Source organism: Pinus tabuliformis, chromosome 1_1 (assembly GCF_031772625.1).
Source record: "Pinus tabuliformis cultivar Carrire ecotype Pingquan chromosome 1_1, CPIR1, whole genome shotgun sequence".
In the NCBI taxonomy this organism is placed as follows: domain Eukaryota; kingdom Viridiplantae; phylum Streptophyta; class Pinopsida; order Pinales; family Pinaceae; genus Pinus; species Pinus tabuliformis.
Genome location: NC_142297.1, coordinates 980,674,712 through 980,693,049, shown reverse-complemented (window position 1 = coordinate 980,693,049; position 18,338 = coordinate 980,674,712). Strand labels below are relative to the sequence as shown.

At 42.2% G+C, this 18,338-nt stretch overlaps 1 pseudogene; it reads right to left on the bottom strand.

Moving 5' to 3' along the window:
* The window catches only part of LOC149217793 (eukaryotic translation initiation factor 3 subunit A-like), a 109,279-nt pseudogene that overhangs the window by 73,075 nt on the left and 17,866 nt on the right, over positions 1-18,338 (bottom strand).

Sequence of the window (18,338 nt, the reverse complement as noted above, 5' to 3'; positions counted from 1 at the left end):
CAAAGACATTCTTTTGTTACTATCATCAAAATCATAGCGAGAAATTTCAAAATTAGGAAAACCTACACAAGTTTCATAAGTTTCATATATTTGGATAAGATAAGCTTCAATAAGTCAGACCTCTCCTTGGTTGTTCTTTACTCCTACCTCCCACTTCTTCACATTTTCCCTTGTAGAAGACATTAGGTCTTGAAAATACCAACTTATTTTATAATGTTGATTTTGGCTTGTGGAGCCTCACCTAGGTTCAGAGGTGATTTAGCCAAACAAATCCCAGTACTACTGGCCCTTTTGGCAATAGTCTGCAGACCGCAGACTGAGGTCTCACCTGAAAGTATGGGAGGGTGTTAGAACTAGATTTCTGCACCTTGGAGATGTATGATGGTTTGTAGTGGTCCACGGTTCAACCCTGTGAGAACATCGATACGCATGCTTACTATTATAGACATTTTTGGGCACTGTAACCCCAAGCATAAAATGTCCATAAACCAAAGGCTCCTAAGTCCCTAAGAGTGTTGTCCTAACCCCTAAAGGGACAAGGTCAACTGATTACAACTTCTCCCAGAAGTTCTCCATGAAAAACCACTCAGAACTGGTCAAAACACGATCATTTCACCTGCTCCATAGGCAAAGTGCGTTGAATCTCACCTAAGTACACTCTGTGGGTGCGTTTCATTTCAAAAAGCCCTTCTATGGGGTGTGATGGGAAAGAAGTGACAAATGGCAGTGTCATTCCGCGAGGTGGAGAGGCATGGAATCTTCCAGAAACTTCTCCTGTGACACTTGCCTCTCTAAATTCGACCAAGGATGAGTAAGAGATCATCAATCTCCAAGTGGAAGCAAGAACTATTAGAAGGAAGACACTAATCAAATCACAAGCTGACTCATCTCCTTTACAGATATCTATATATGGATCCCTCATCCGAAAGATCCAGAGGCTGGAATTTTGCATCTTGTAAGGAATTGTTGTTGGTTTCTTGAGACAACATCATAGTTTTGGGTGATCTAAGCTTTGTATGAGGTGAAGAAGGGCTTACTTGCTAAGAGGATGATGCTGGGTCAGAACAACTGGTTGTAACTCCCTTGGCTCTTTCTTGATTATCAATAAAAGCTATTGAATTTTTCCTCCACACTCTTGTGTCATTTATGTTTTATGCATTTGTATGGTCAATTTACATCTGATCCTAAATTGCTTATGATTATAGATCCATGCTCTTGTATAGTGTTATGCTACTTTGATTCTACAGGTACTCTACGAAGCTAGGCGTACAAGGAAGCAAGTAGCAAAGGACTATCAGAAGAGAGAGGAATTGAAATAGGAGCCAAGCGTAAGACAGAGGTTGGTCTCCTTTGTTCTTCTCTCATCTATATTTCATAAAGGAAAAATGGAAGTAGCTTTATTTTGTTCGTTTCTAAGGTCGCTACCACACCTTAGTGGGATTAGCAGTTCTGCATAGACACTTTTCCCTGTAACAAAATGACGACTCAACAACTTTGACCGAAGTTGTGCCACCCATCGTTCCTAAACCAATGATAAAGCCACAAAAGGGAGTAGTACACAAATCAACATTTAATCCTCGTGCCAAAGTATCATAGAATTATAATATAGTAGAGGGTCTGGCCCAATCTCCGTCTGCTATGTCGACACTTATGGTACCACAAAATTTCCCATCCCAAAACCAAGCTTTATTATAATCCATCAGTGGGATAGACCTAAAGGATTCCAATCTTGTATCCTTTGACCATAACGGATATGCTCCTAAGTTACCAGCTCAACTAGCTTTCCTCGTTCAAGTGAAAGCCCTCAACAAAATTGTTCATCGAACAATTATTGATGAGGGGGCATCTACATGTATTATGTTGATGAGTTGCTGGAAAACTTTAGGATCTCTGACCTTGTCGCGATCTTCGATGACATTAAAAGAATTTGACGGATGAACATATACTCCATATGGTATTCTAAGTAACTTGAAGGTTAAACTAGGAGGGAAAACAGTAGAAATAGATGTTGAGGTAATCGACGGAAATCTCAATTACAACATCCTATTGGGAAGACCATGGATATATGCTATGGCTGCTGTTGTATCGACCTATTTTAGGAAGATTGCATTTCCCTTTCAAGGAGGGATTACAATCGTCAATAAAAAAAACTTCCTCCCCAATGGTTCTCAAGTTACGGGAAGCATTCCAATGATCCATGGAAGCCCCCATTTGCTTCAAAATATCAAAGTATGCCTACTAAAATACCCTATATTAATGGGAACTTTTTCCCTTCCACCTCCAATCAATTTGGCGGAAGTAGCGTCGGTAGGAACCTACAATATGATATCTTCAACTAAAAATATCTTAGAAAACGATATCGACATGGATCATGCGCAAGTTTTGCCTCCAAGCCCAACAAAAATATTGTAGCAATCAATGGTCCTAGCATGGGAGGCAAACCCAAATCAATGCTCATCAAGCGTTTGGATAGATAGGTCTAAGGAATATGGCACCCCTTCATGTCCTTGGTCATGAGTGCATGTCACTTACGAAGGAATTGTTCAATCAATGGTAATTGAAGGGGTACCATGGGAAGATTACCACCATCGTTCCTTTCTTCCGGATTGCGAAGAAAATACTCCTGATGACCTTTATCATCCTTCAGTTTTTTATTTTCTATCAAAAAATGTAAACATGGTGGATTCTGAGCAAAACTTGTCCAATATTCAAGAGACTATGGCCATAAATATCTCGGCCAAAACAGATGTTGTAGAGAATATTTATGTTGGCAAATGTTGTTCTCCTTCAGAATTGGAAATATATAACGCTCTTTTTCGCGAATTCATAGATGTCTTTGCTTGGCCATATAATGAAATTCCAGGCATTGAATTGAGTATCGTTGAACACGAAATCAAGATGTATCCAGATGTCAAACCAGTACAACAACGGCTACGATAGGTGCACCCCAAGAAAGCCACTGCCATCAAGGCAGAAGTTGAAAAAATTCTCCATGCAGGTTTCATTTACCCGATTCCTCTAATCGATTGGGTATCGAATATTGTTCCTGTTATGAAAAAACAAGGAGTGATTAGAGTGTGCGTTGATTATAGGGATGTAAATCAAGCTTGTCCAAAAGACAACTATCCTACACCCTACATTGACCAGATAATTGATGAATGCGCCGGATGTGAAATCTTTTCATTTATGGATGGATTCTCCGGTTATAATCAAATAAATATCCGCCCACAGGACCAGTCAAAGACTGCATTTATTTGTCCATGGGGCACATTCGCATATCGAAAATTACCCTTTGGTTTAAAGAATGCAGGGGAAAAATTACAAAGGGCAATCCATGACATCAAGAACATCGTTCAACCGTACCTCGACGACCTTCCAGCTCATTCACGAAAGCGGACTGATCATCCGCAGCATTTAAGAGCGATATTTCTACATTGTCGACACTACAAAATACGACTCAATTCACACAAATGTGTATTTTGTGTCAGTTCTAGTCGTTTACTTGGCTTTGTAGTCTCAAAAGACGGGATTCGTCTCGACCCATGTAAGGTTCAGGCAATCATAAATTTTCCTCCACCTTCGAATTTGCTTCAGATTTAGAAACTCCAAGGAAAGCAAACTTTCTGAGGAGGTTCATTCCAAATTACGTCGAACTTGCTAAAGGTTATGCGCGTCTTTTGAAAAAGGAAGTATCCTTTGTCTGGGATCAGGTTGCGCAAGCTTCCTTTGATGCTTTAAAAGAATCCCTAATGAAAGCATCATTAATGTATGCTCCTGATTATCAAAAAGACTTTAACCTGTATCTGGCTGCAGCGGATACAACCATCGCAATGGTTTTAGTTCAAGAGGAAAATGGAATTGAACATCCTATATATTATTTAAGTAAGAACTTAAATGATACAGAAAGAAAATATTCTTATGTTGAAAAGCTAGCGCTCGCAGCTGTTCAAGCAATACAGAGATTTCGACACTATGTCCTCTTTTGAAAAACTACCATTCTATCAGATTGCAACCCCATGACTTATATATTGTCACGACAGTTACTAGGGGGAAAATATTCAAAATGGATAGCAATTCTACAAGAGTTTGATATGGAATTTGTAAAAATCCAAGTTAAAGAAAGCTCTGGTTTTCGCAGAATTATTATGCGATCTCCCATCGTCGTCCAACGATGAAACATCCGAAGAAACGATCGTGGACGAAAAAAAATTTCTGATATCTTCAAGCAATCTGTGGTATGGAGATATAATCATTTATCTCCAAACCCAAAAATATAGGCCCAATACCTCTCGCTTCGAAAAAAAACGTATTCGATACCAATCAAAAGACTACATGATTGTCGGTGATACACTTTACCGTCGTGGTGTCGATATAGTTCTACGGAGGTGCCTCACCCATGAGGAGGCCGAAAAAGTCCTGAATGATTGTCATTCAGGTGCGTGTGGGGGGCATCAATCCGGTTACGCTACAGCACAAAAAATTTTACAAGCAGGATACTTCTGGCCAACAATGTTCAAACATTGCATAACTGCAGTCAGAAGTTGCCATGCCTGTCAAATTTTTGATAGCAAAACCAGAAGACCACCCACACCTTTGCAGCCAATAGTTGTTGTTGGGCCATTCGCCAAATGGGGCATCAATTTCATGACATGTAACCCCACCTCGACCGGGGGGCATGGGTATATCATAGTTGCAGTTGACTATTTTACCAAATGGGCCGAGGCGATGCCTACATAAGATAACACTGGTGAAGCAACTGCCCTCTTCTTTTTCAATCATGTAGTCACCAAATTCGGTGTCCCACAAGCTATAGTCACATATCATGGATTGCATTTTCGCAATCACATGATGGTCGAATTAGCTGCCAAATTAGGGTTGTCTCACGACAGCTCTACTTCATATTACTCGCAAGCCAACAGACAAGTTGAAGCAATCAACAAGGTCCTGAAGCGTATGCTGCAAAGGATGATTGGAGCTCAAAAAAGAAGTTGGCACCTAATCTTGTACTCAGCCTTATGGGCTTACTGAACATCAGTAAGGAATGCAACCGGGTTTACACCTTTCTAACTGGTGTATGGCCTAGAAGCAGTCTTACCAATCCAGTGTGAAATCTCATCCCTAAGACTCGCAATTGACCTTCTCCCCAGAACTTCAAAAGAGGAAGCTCATTTCTTGGAACTAATCCAATTGGATGAAACCCGTCGTGATGCCACTTTGGCTAACGAAGCCCATAAGAAATGAGTCAAGGTGCAGTTCGACAAGAATGTCAAACCCCATGTCTTCTCAAAAGGTGACTTGGTCTTGCTTTATGACCAAGAATCCGATAAATTGGGGGCAAGTAAATTCAAGTCCTTATGGATGGGCCCTTATATTGTTAAGCAAGTATTAGCAAAAGGAGCCTACGAGTTAATGGATTATGACGGGATTCCACTGGCGCAACCTCGTAATGGGTTGTACCTTAAGCATTACTATGCATGATTCAGTATAGTAACCTATATGCTTTTGTTATGTTTTTGTTTTCGCTATAGTTTTTGTTTTCGTCAAGTAATCCACTTTTTACATTTATTGCAAATGTCAAACCTATTGGAGTCATGTGTTGGATATGTTGACGGAGCGAGTCGTAGCTCACGGAACCTATCTTCCGCGGCCTGGGCCATTTTTTATCCAAGCGGCGAGTTAGTAAGTTTCAGAGGGGCATGTATTGGTCGATCAACGAATAACATCACTAAATATAGCGCATTGATAGAAATTCTCTCTGATGCCATCACACATGGTATACGCCAACTGCTTGTCAGGCTAGACTCACAACTTGTCATACTACAACTCACTGGTATCTACTATGTCCGAAATCCAACTATTTATCGCATGTTCCTAAGGGTTAAGATTTTGGAAAGGAAATTTGATTTTATTCAATATCATCATATTTCCAGAAGCCTAAACACATTAACTAACTCATTGGAAAATTATGTGTTAGATAGACATTTGCAACATTTATAAAAGGAAGCATCCCATCAATATTTGTGTTTGGATCATGTAACTTAACCATAATAAAACTCCAAAAATAAAAACACATATATAATTGTTTATGGTTTACACATAATGTTTTGTAACCAAGACAAAATTGGTCAAATGACCCAAAAATCAAAACGCTAGGGGGCACCCTAGTCTAATGATGCTCGTGATAGCAAGTCATAGCCTGTGCGATCATGCGTAAGAGCCTAGTCCATCATCTTGGCACACCAGTAGTATGCTGCTACAACCTCAAAGGAAACTCGTTAGTCGTCACATCTGGAATATCGAGAGTGAGGCCCTCGACCTAGTCCTATAATGTTGTGAGAGTCTCGGCCACATCGAGGTCGCGAAGGATAGCCCTTCCAACAGCCTCTCCTGCTAGGATGGCAGCTGGTACTCTCAGGCGTACTACTGGCCGAACAGGACCGACATCTGCATGAACACATGAGTTTTGATTAGTCTTGATAGGATAAAGCACAAGGACATTATAAAAGAAAAATGATAGGCAGGAATGTGGTCAAAAAATTTACCAATGGCACCCCACTGTTCGCCAGCCGGCAGTACTAAATCTGGCTCGCCCCGGAAGTCCATACCAGCATATGGATACTCGGAATAAACCATCTCCTAACGATCAAACCACCCAAAGAAGGTATCAGAAAAGGAAATCTGAGACTAACCAGCATGTCTAGACATATGGTTGACCCATCTCTACATACGTGGTTCAATCGGTGAAGGTAAATCGAGTGCAATATACTGCGGCTGCATCAGTGATATATTTTCAAAGGAAAAGGAGATCAAGATAGAACCATATCCAAATTTCTTCAACCTCCCACTCTTCACCTTGGTCAACTATTCTTTCATCACAAGGAGTACTACGTTGCACTAGTTGAACACCTTCGGTTGGAGACATTCCAAGGCATACTGCATATAAGATCGATTGGCTACATGAAGAGCCGCACCACCAGCTATTCTACCAAAAGTAAACATAATAGTCCTCAGGGACCTGTCAGTGACATCACGGATGATGATCTTGCCATCTTTACTCGGCTGAGATCCCTCTCTACAATACCTGCGAACATAATCTCTCAGAGATTCACCTCCTCGGGCCAAACCTGATAAAGAGATGGGGGCACCTCGCCTCGATAAGCCGGTCAAGAAATAGATGTCCACTACAGTTAAGGGGATGGATTTGCCCCTAATCTAGAACACCTGGCTGGTAGGATCCCAAGCATCGAGAAAATACTACAGCAAGTTGATTTTTTGTCTCATTCTATAAATGCAGAAAAACTTCAGCAAGCCACAGTTCCGCAATGCATTTACTGTAACCAAATCATGTAAAGCAAGCATGTCCTCTTCTTCATGCTCATGTTCTCGCCATGTAATAGTCATCTTGCTCAAAAAATCTCTGAAAACAAATAAGAGAAGAGTTAGATCCTGATTTGGTGAGAAACAGGCAAAATTTCCATCAACAATTGTGCATAAATTTCCTTCCTTTCTCCCATCGCACCTACAGTAGTGTTCTGGGTGCGTTGCATGTTAGTTGGTCAGTAAACAGGCTAACATCCAACACACCTTTCGATACACAAGGGGTGCGCTGAAGCCAGGGCGAGTTTCTCAAACCCCAGAGGCTCAGAAAAACTAGGGATCAAGCTTAGAATGCAAAATGGAAGGCATGAAATGAAAGAGCTTAGGTTTAGCTCCTACCTGGTCCATACGGCGCCGAGAATCGTCCACAGAATCTCCCGAAATCAGCTGATGAAAATCAAGGGGGAAAAGCACCTCCAAAGCTCCAACAAGCCAAAGTTCAAATGAAATGGTAAAATGAGAGGTAAAATCACTTTTAAATTACTTTTTACGTAATTTGAGTAAAATATTGGTGTTCTAACTCATTTTTCAAGAATATATTGTTCATTTCTAACTAGTTTGATGAAGCAATTGAAAATGTAGTACAATATTTGAAAGAATGAAGCTATTTATGGTAAAGTCAAGAAATGACCATTGTATCGAGCAGTTTTAGCACATAGTTCAAGCTCGTTAGAAAATAAACATAAGTCATGAGCAAATGTTTCTCCCCGCGTTTAAGCTCATTAAAAAATGAACTATTTCCCGATAAATAACCATCGTGAATGTAGTACTTAAGCCTTTAAAGCCTTGGTTGTGTTCTCATCATCACCTCCACTCTGTATTGGCCGATCATTCACCTCCATTTGATTGTTTACCCCTTTTTGAGGAACAGCTGCGAAGAGTGATCCCACTAGCCATCCTTGTAACACTGCCATGATTGGAAAATTCCAAACCTTACCTGGAATCAGCTGCTACCCAATTTTATCACTCATTCCTCAAAAAACGAGTCTTCTTTAATCTCTTTCCAACTGACTCATAAAATATGAAAAGGTTGCCGAGCCATTGGCCTCTCCAGCTCGTTAAAGGGACCAGAAGTGTTATCCCTCATTTAGATTTTAATTTTTTTAGACCTGAGGGATTATTACACAAAAAGATCGAGCGCTTGTTTTGTTCGGCTCGTTAAAAGTATCAAAAATTCATCCCTTCTGTATTGTTTATAATTTTTCGGACTTAAGGGATTAGATGACGAAAAAGGAATTTTGGAGTTTTCTTTACGTCCCTTTTCAGACTCTCTAAAATTGAAAAGGACCGAGTTATCTTTGTCGTTAAACTCGTTAAAACCTAATAGTGACAAACTTGTCCATAGCAGACAAGAACAAGTTTCACTATTGCTAGGCTGATTAAAACATAGAGATGGGTTTGCCCAAAGGGCAAATTATAGAACAAGCATATGTTATCCTCCTCAAGCTTGACAAAAATAAAGAGTTACTAGTCAGCAATGAATAGGGAAAAATTGGGAAGAAAACTTGAAGAAACTTTGTTGGTAGCAAGTCGCTCTTGAACATGACACTTTCACTCCGCATCCAAGTCGGGTTGGGTTGTTTCATTCACCGGTCACATCACCATGGTCCCATCACACCATCCACATTTGGGGTTAATGCTACCAATCCATCACGTCAGTGTCGCCGATATGTTCAAGAGAAGTCATTCAGAGAATTCACCTGTGTCTCACCCGCTACAATACATTTACGCTCCATTCTTTCATGACCGCCACCCTGAACCTTATATCACCAGATCGTTTTCACCTCCATTAAAATCATTTGCTCCATTCTGTGTCATTGATGTGGGATTCATTAAGGCCCTCCTATGACAGATCGCTTCTTGTCGACATCAGCTCATTATCCAAGAAGTCGATCTAGGAACACCCCGTTCAGTACTTTGAAGCTTGCATGCCTCAATGGCAAGTTTCTCACTTCTGGCGATAGGCTTACATCAATGGCCTTCGACTGAAAGATTTTGCGTGGCGTTTGATGCCAAGTCCTTTATTCACACCATGTGAATTGTACTACAGTACCTTGAACGTCATTATCATTATCAGTGATTCGTCTCGCGCCTGTTAACAACTTACATCATTGGCTAGTAATCAGGCGATGTCTTTCCATGTTCGACCCCAGAACAACTCTCACATGGATAGACTTGTACTTCAAGTGAATATCGAACGAGATTGAAGACCCCGGATCTAGTTTCATCCATCCGGGCTGCGATATATATTCAGGGAAATAAAGACATCAAATGTACATCATTGCTGCACAAATAATCATCCAATCAAAGGGATGATGACTCTACCAGAATCATCAGTCTACACTTGGACGATTGTCTGTCCTATGTACATGAAAATGAATTTATAAATCTGAGCATCGGAATGCCTACCTCAGCTAGATCATGAAAAAAATATGAAGATAATGTATTTTATTGTATCTTATTACAGGTCTCCTCCCAGCTTGAAAGAACTTCGGATCCTCATAATAAATCATTTCACCCGACATCAAAAAGGATTAACGACCTCATGCTTTAGGGGGAAAGTGTTATAGACATTTTGGGCACTACAACCCCAAGCATAAAATGTCCATAAACCAAGGGATCCTAAGTCCCTAAGAGTGTTGTTCTAACCCCTAAAGGGGCAAGGTCAACTGATTACATCTTCTCCCAGAAGTTCTCCATGAAAAACCACTCAGAACTGGTCAAAACAGGATCATTTCACCTGCTCCATAGGCAAAGTGCATTGCATCTCACCTAAGTACACTTTGTGGGTGGATTTCATTTCAAAAATCCCTTCTATGGGGTGTGATGGGCGAGAAGTATCAAATGGCAGTGTCATTCCGCGAGGTGGAGAGGCATGGAATCTTCCAGAAACTTCTCCTATGACACTTGCCTCTCTGAATTCGACCAAGGATGAGTAAGATATGATCAATCTCCAAGTGGAAGCAAGAACTATCAGAGGGAATACATTAATCAAATCACCAGCTAACTCATCTCCCTTGCAGATATCTATATATGGATCCCTCATCCCAGAGATCCAAAGGCTGGAATTTTGCATCTTGTAAGGAATTGCTGTTGGTTTCTTGAGACAACATCATAGTGTTGGGTGATCTAAGCTTTGTATGAGGTGAAGAAGGGCTTACTTGCTGAGAGGATGATGCTGGGTTAGAACAACTGGTTGTAACTCCCTTGGCTCTTTCTTGATTATCAATAAAAGCTATTCAAGTTTTCCTCCATACTCTTGTGTCATTTATGTTTTATGCATTTGTATGGTCAATTTACATATGATCCTAAATTGTTTATGATTATAGATCCATGTTCTTGTATAGTGTTATGCTACTTTGATTCTATAGGTACTCTGCGAAGCTAGGCGTACAAGGAAGCAAGTAGCAAAGGACTATCAGAAGAGAGAGGAATCGAACTAGGAGCCAAGCGCAAGATAGAGGTTGGTCTCCTTCGTTCTTCTCTCATCTATATTTCATAAAGGAAAAATGAAAGTAGCTTTACTTTGTTTGTTTCTAAGGTAGCTGCCACACCTTAGTGGGATTAGCAGTTCTGCATAGACACTTTTCCGTGTAACACTTACCCATACCTCATAGCCTGTGATACTACCTTCACGCAGTCCTACTTAGGGGCCAAACAATGTTATTACCCTAGTCATTACCAGTAGCCTGATATTAGTTGATTTACTTAGCTTATTTGTATGCTTTTCATTATACATAACAATATTCACAATTCATATAAGTGTGCGCAGTAAATAAAGAGTATAATTGCAATTGAGATCAAACATGTAATAACTCAGAATAGATGCACATAATTTGTAACAACCTTTCTTTATTAATATTTTATCTGATTACAGACTCAACTCTATCCTGTGCACTCAACTGCATGGGTCTGCGCACTCAGCTAGAGACTCTACTAGGCCTCTGTGCATTCAACTGCAAAGCCTCTTCCTACTACTGCGACCCAAGACACACTTCGATTATTTTTCTATGCTTCGCTATCTCATTTTATCCATTCTATTCTATCTTCCTATCCTCATATGATCTCTTTACAACTTAGAGCCTTGCTCTATTTATACAATCCCATGGTCCGCGGACCATGGGTAGGCAGAGATTACATTCAAACTTAGTTTGGACAACCCTACGACTCTATCATATGTTCCGCACCTGCAATTCGCAGGGCTTTAGAATAATATTACTCAAAACCTAGGCTTTGAGCCCCAAAAGATGTGGTGGGGGGATTCCATTCCCAACAAGCCCCCAACACAAACATTGTGACTCGCCCTTGAGTCACTCTGTCAGCGGGGCGATCTTGGTGTGGAGTCCCTCCAACTGGTCCCGAACAGTCCTGGTGTCCACAGCGCACTGAGCCGCTACTTGTTGAACCTATTGCATGTTTTCTTTTGAGGCCTCTGTTTCCATTGTGCCGCCCTTCATCTGCGCATGCATCCCTTGAATGTGCGTGAGCTCCCCTTCAATATTTTTCATGATTATGAAGTCCATGTCAATCCATGGTTGGACGCACTCTTTGAGAACTACATCCTTATGGCACGCCATGTCCACCTGCTCCTTTAGTGCCTTGGCTTGCTCCATCCTCCCAAGCCACTGAGTGAGGACTACTGTCTGCGCAGTCCCTCTGATGTTGTCATACTTCTCCTGGAGTTCGCGTGCCTCTATCTCCAGCTGTTGGATGTTGGGATCCTCCTGCAAAGTCATGAGGAGCTCCAGTGCCTATTTCAACATACTCATACAGTCACGCACTGCACCTCCAATATCTTTCAATCCTACTGCAATAGATCTGGTGCGCTATTCTCTGATTTCCAGGGGACTGGAAGGCTACGCCTTCAACTGCAACTCAGTAATCTAGAGATTCAGCTTTAGCTACACCCTTGTCATCTCTTCTCTAGCGTCATGGACTCCACTTTCCAAACAATGGATCTGCACTTCTACTGGTAGATCTGCTACAATGGTGAGCTCTGAGATGTGTCAACAAGTGTCATCTACTGTGTGCACCAAATGTTGATTTTGTGACACCAACTTGGCACGCTACAAGCTGAGTTTTTCTATGTTAATTTTCTGCTTATTATCTCCCTAGCCCACAGCTCCGTTGTTATCCCATCTTGTAACTAATATAGTATTTCCTAGGGAAGGGCATCCAAGTTAAGGCCAAGGTCTTTCATCATGCTCAGTGACAGCCAGTCCATCGCATTGGATGATACTAGCACTCCCTCTGGCAACACTATTGTGTTTTCCATCCTTGAGCGTAGTATTTTTTCTATTGTTGAAGTTCTTGCTGCGACATGTGTGGACAGCGTGCCTTCCTGAGGGGGTCACACATGTAACTCCTACAGTTGTGCCCTAAGGGTCCCCAACACAAGCTGATGCTCCTACATGAATTCCTAAAGTGCTTTTCTTGAGACATCGTGAACTATCTCACGGATGTCATGGAGATCACCTTTGGTTAAGGTGATTGAGTCAATGGCCAAATTTGAGGCCTTGAACTTCTTCCTTGGGCCCGATCTCTCTGCGATATGCAACCACTTTAACTGTGTGGACACGACCCTTGGGTCCATGCTCCCTTTTGCCATTTCTATTTCCTCTGCCTCCTACCCTGAGGAAGTTTCTTGGCCCTTGTCTGCCTATGTTATTGTTGCCTCTGCTGCCTGTGTTGTTGTTACTTCTTCTATGACCTTCTTCTATCCCACAACCTTCTGTGCCTCTTCGTGTGATGCCCTTACCTCAGCTGTTGCTTTTTCATTTCACCTTTTCTCTGCGAACTGAGTGACGCGTAGCTTAACATCATCCTTTTTCTTCTGGGCTTTCACCTTCTCGAGTTCTGCTATGTCTGGAGCACATCATTCAGGAGGCCATGTTTCCAATACAAAAAAATCACATCGTTAGTGGCTACAAATGGTAGCTTCATCCACTTCTTCATTGTATCCTTTCGTGCCCTGATATAGATTTTGTGCATATCAGCTTTGATGTCTGCAAAACTCTGCAGACTATTGTGCACTGTAGGTGACATGGTGACCTCCTATTGATCTAAATCTGGATGCTCACCTCCATGAGCACCCAGGAAATTTTTGTGTCACGAATCTGTTTCACGTCCTTGGTGGCCTAGGGCGAAGTGTACTTCGCGACCTCTGGTAACTCTCTATCAATGCTGGGGAACTGACTATCCTCTGACAGTTCTCTTGCTACCAGCAATATGGATAAGAGAATCCACGCGTAGTGGAAGGTCTTACCCTGCTCATGGGCTTCGCAATAGTTTATCAAAAATTCCCCGAAGAGGAATTCAGCTCAGTTGAACTAGGCCCCCTTTTCCCACTGCTTGGCCAGCGTGACCACCAGCATTGATACCTCATCAGCGTGATATTTTCTCATAATTTTATGAGCCAGGAGTTGAGTTGTTATGTGCATACCCTTGTCCTTGATGCTGGAGATGGTGTAGCCCCTCTTTTTTTTCTCCAGCTTATACTTTGCCTTCACGGCTTCTACAAGAGCCAAATTTCTAGCATTTCTGGCTATAGTCACTGGGTCCTTTCCCTTATAAGGGAGCTGAGAGATATGGTGAATGAGGTCTATCATGATGGGAATAGGCTCCTCGAGCCATAGATACCCATCATGCACCAAGCAGAGCAACCACATGATGATGAAAATGGTGATGGGCATTTGGTGGAAATGTGGTATCCATAACAAGTGTAGCAACTTGCCCTTTTCCATACCACGCAACCATTTTTGTGATTCTAAAGTTATCACTACCCCCTTGGTGTTCTGCTTCACTAAGTTCCTGGTCTTTAGGTGCGGGAGCTTCTCGCTGTCAATGAGGTCCCAGTCTTCAAATTTCATGGTTGGCATGCGGCCTAGGTGCATGCCCTCAAATATAATACCGTCAGGGAGGAGTGGGGTCTAGAGAGAGCTTTTCATTTCGTCCAAGTCCTTCGATACTTTGGCTTTCCATTTTCATGGAGGGACATACACTAGTAGTTTTATTGCAGAGCACAACGGTTGGATATGCTCCTCCATGTCTTCTTCTTCTTCTGCTGTGACAATCAGGGCCTGCAAGTCTTCTTCTTCCTCGTTGGTTTCTATTGTGACTAGTTTCCCCTTCTCTTCCATGGATATTGTGGTGTGACACAATTCCTTAGGAACATGCATACTGGACCCATTACCTATTTATCTTTCTTGGGCTGTGGTTTTCATAGTGATTTGGGGATTTCTGTCACCACCCCGACACCTTCTAGGATATCCCCCATATTTTGGGTCTGGGTGGCCTCGTCGGCAGTTACCTCTTCGATTCCCAACCCATCCTTAGTGGTTTTCATCATCTCTAGATTGTATTCTATCTCTCGCGAACTTAGGGGCTCAATTATCGCTTGGCTCTCAACACTCTGTGCTCTGCTCAACTGCTTAATTATCAAATGACCAAGTGTTCTTTGTTGGCTAGCCTTGTGAGTTTTATAGCACCTTTCAGATTTGAATTCAACCATTCCCCCCAATTTTGGGCCATTAATGCTTTCTTGGTGGCAAATTTTCCCAAATCTTGCCCACAACTTGCATCTTAAATCCCCGCCGCCCACTCCATTTGGCCTCAAATCGGACATCCGGTCATGAATAGTGACACCAATGGTTAGCTCCTAGCCAATCACGTGGCAACGTAGCCCTGAATGCACAGACATAGACCCTATGACATTCTGATTCTACGCATATGTCTAATATCGTGCAGCTTCCAGGTAGGATATTTTATAGTCCCGCGCTCCCTTTCAACTACTTGGAGCACTAAGACTGTCCTTCCCATGGCTAGTCAAGTGGTTGTACCACCTGTGCGGGGCTCCCCATCCTCTAGCATGGTTCGTGGAGAATCCTCATCTACCATTGTGGTGATTGGCACCAAATACTCTACTATTTGTAATGCGCTACCTTGGTTACTGCGTTTAGCGATATACAGTCCCAGCCATGGTAGTAGACTAACCAATTCTCAAAAAGAGTCCTCCAATTCGTCAGAATGATCATACGAACCTTACCTTGCCATCCTTGGTTTATTGATGAGAAATTCTTCCTTTAGTTCGTTTTCCAGCCCTTTGACCTCTACGTCCATTAAAGCGCTTTTCTCGCTTAGTCCTGCCTGGCCTTTTTTCAAGTTCGTGAAGTCTAAATTTTCCCCGTTGAATTTCTTCCTAAAGTCTTATATGTTCTGCTTCACGTAGCTGTGTGATTTCTTTGTTCCGGTCTATGTGGATCGTTGTATGTATAGGTGTTGTTACGCACAGACTCATATTCACATGCTCCATAGGGATTTTAACCCCTGTTTCATACTTCAACTTTAGAACTGCTCTCGCGGTTAGGGTTTTGCACATGGTCTTATAGGCCCATTGAACTGCTAGTACGCAAAGGTCCCAATCAGTGTATTTCACATGGTGGAACCTGTTTAGCACTTTGTACACCTTGTCAAAGGCTTCCCATGGATAGTATTTGGTGCACTTCATCTTTCCTGCTTCTGCTTGTTGTTCCTATTTTCGACCGTGAGAGCGGTGTGCATTTGTGCGAGCTGCATACCATATGCCTGTATCCATCTGGAAAGGTGGGCATGCAGGCTACTATGTTCATCATGCCTTGCTTCCATCCTCATCTAAGGCTTCCCAAATCATAAAAGCATCATCTTTCTATATTCGTGCCAGTCCCCAAAGCTTCTCTGATGCGTACCCCACCACCTTGTAGGCATAGCACGCAGTGCCCATTTTAGAGCATCAAAACTCTATTGTTCCGGCACTTCTCTTTCAAATTTGTCTAGGAATTCATCCACCACTATTAACCCATCATACTTAGGCAGGTTCCTCACCTCAATTATCACGTAGCACAGTGATGTTATCATCATGTTGCAATTTATCGTGGTTACCCCATGTAACCGATTCTTCCATTGTTCTATTTCTTCATCCAAATCCGAAGTGCAGGAGCTTTCGCGCTCCCACGAAATCATACCATCTGCAGTTGGATTCACCCAATCCTTCTCTCGAGAAATTATCTTGTAGATACAGTCGAGATCGTCATCACTATCATCGTCGTGCATCGGTTCTATATAGTGCGATCCTTCTGCAAGGTCTAAAGGTACCACTATGCGTAGTGACTTTTTCTCAAAAATCAGTTTGTGCTTCTTTAGATTTATTATTCCATTCATATCAGTGGCTCAATATATTCCCAGTAGCACAAGATAGTGATTTTTTTCATCGACAATCTTTATCACTTTGACATCTACCAGTACACTCGTACCTTCGATGTCTACTATTATCCCTTGCAATCTTCCCATCCGTAGGATCTTCTGCTAGTTCGCCATTCGCAATTTAGTAGGATACCATTATAATGAAGGTCTACCCATTCATTCCCATGTTTTATTTGGTAGTACATTCATGTCTGATCTGAGATCTAGAATTACTTGATCCATTTTGTACTCTCCGATTTGTGTAGTCAATCTCATTTCCCTTCCTATTCACAATGTATGCTTTCCACATTTCCGGAATACACACGGTTCACCTGACCTAGCACACCTAGTGATAAGTTCCTGTAGTCCTTTTAGTGTGTTGTTGTCATGTAGTAGTTTCATGCATGTCTCTAGAAAGGTAGTGAGCATTGAAGGATCCATCCTTGGTTCTAGTTGATCCTTACTACCTGAAGTGGAGGCCTCCATGAAGCTCTTCTTTGCTTCCATGAATGTCTCCTTCATGTGTGTTGGAGAGGTAAATCCCCTCTACGGATAGAGGCGATCCCTACTAGCCCAGCAAGGGTCTAGCAACAATCAAACAATGCTGCTATGCATGTTCCTAATTACAATTAAACAAGAGGTAAAGAGCACCTACTTGAATTCCAGCACTGTCGTTTGATGAAGAGATGCTGCCTTTGCTCCTTCGCTTTGGCCGGTCACAATCCTTCCGCGATCCCCGCGAATAGATACCTGCACACACGAAGAGGAAACAAACGCAAGCGTGAAATCTAGTAAAAGCAACCATACATCAGTCAGAAAAGATGTAATTCACATTTAACCATTGCATAGACTAATGAGAATGGAACAATAATAGCAGTCATCTATTATTAATCAAGACAGAGAAGAGTACAACCAAATGTTCTGACGTCGGTATCCTTCTCGGGAGGGGCCAGTTAGCAAGCGTCTCAAGCATTCACCTTTGGAAATGATTCTCCCAAGACAAGAAACTCTCTCTCACACAAGCAACACAAAACAACCTTCCCTAAGCTATCAATCACTTCCACACCTAGCACACCAAATACCTATATTAGCAGCAATCTGAGCACTATAAGCTCTACACAATCCAAGCTATTCCCAACTAGCTGCTCATGGTAATGGTGGAAGTTTATATAGGAGAAGGAGCCTCCTAAAAGGGTGGAAGGATGAGCTTATCCTTGAGGGAAATGGTTACAAAGGGTCGAACAGACATGCCATAGAAGGGAGTCGATACTCACAAAGCCAACAACCAAACCTGGAGTTATCTGGAAGGTTGGCTGTTGGAACAAATTCGCCCAAACAGGATCAGCGCGGATTATAAGGCGACTGACGCGCTGACGTCGCGCCTCAATAACTGGGAAAGTCATGTCAGCGCGACCCAATACAAAGGAGAGGCGCGCTGGCTCATAAAATGCGACCAGCGTGGAAAAGTGATGTGCTTCCGCGCTGGCAGCGCACTGAATACACAACGAGCCGCCAGTCAGCGTGGATATTTTAGAAACAGACGCGCTGATGAGGAAAACTTTGGAAAAGTGGGTTTTGGGCCAGTTCAGAAGGCATGAACTTGATTATTGTGAATTCTTGACACAGTAGGGTGACTGATAGAGAGACAGTGACAAATTACTGTGTAACAGATGCCCCCTAAAGCATGAAGACCGAGAGAGTGGGAGGGGTGAAATGCTTTACAACACTTTGCCGAACTGGAACGC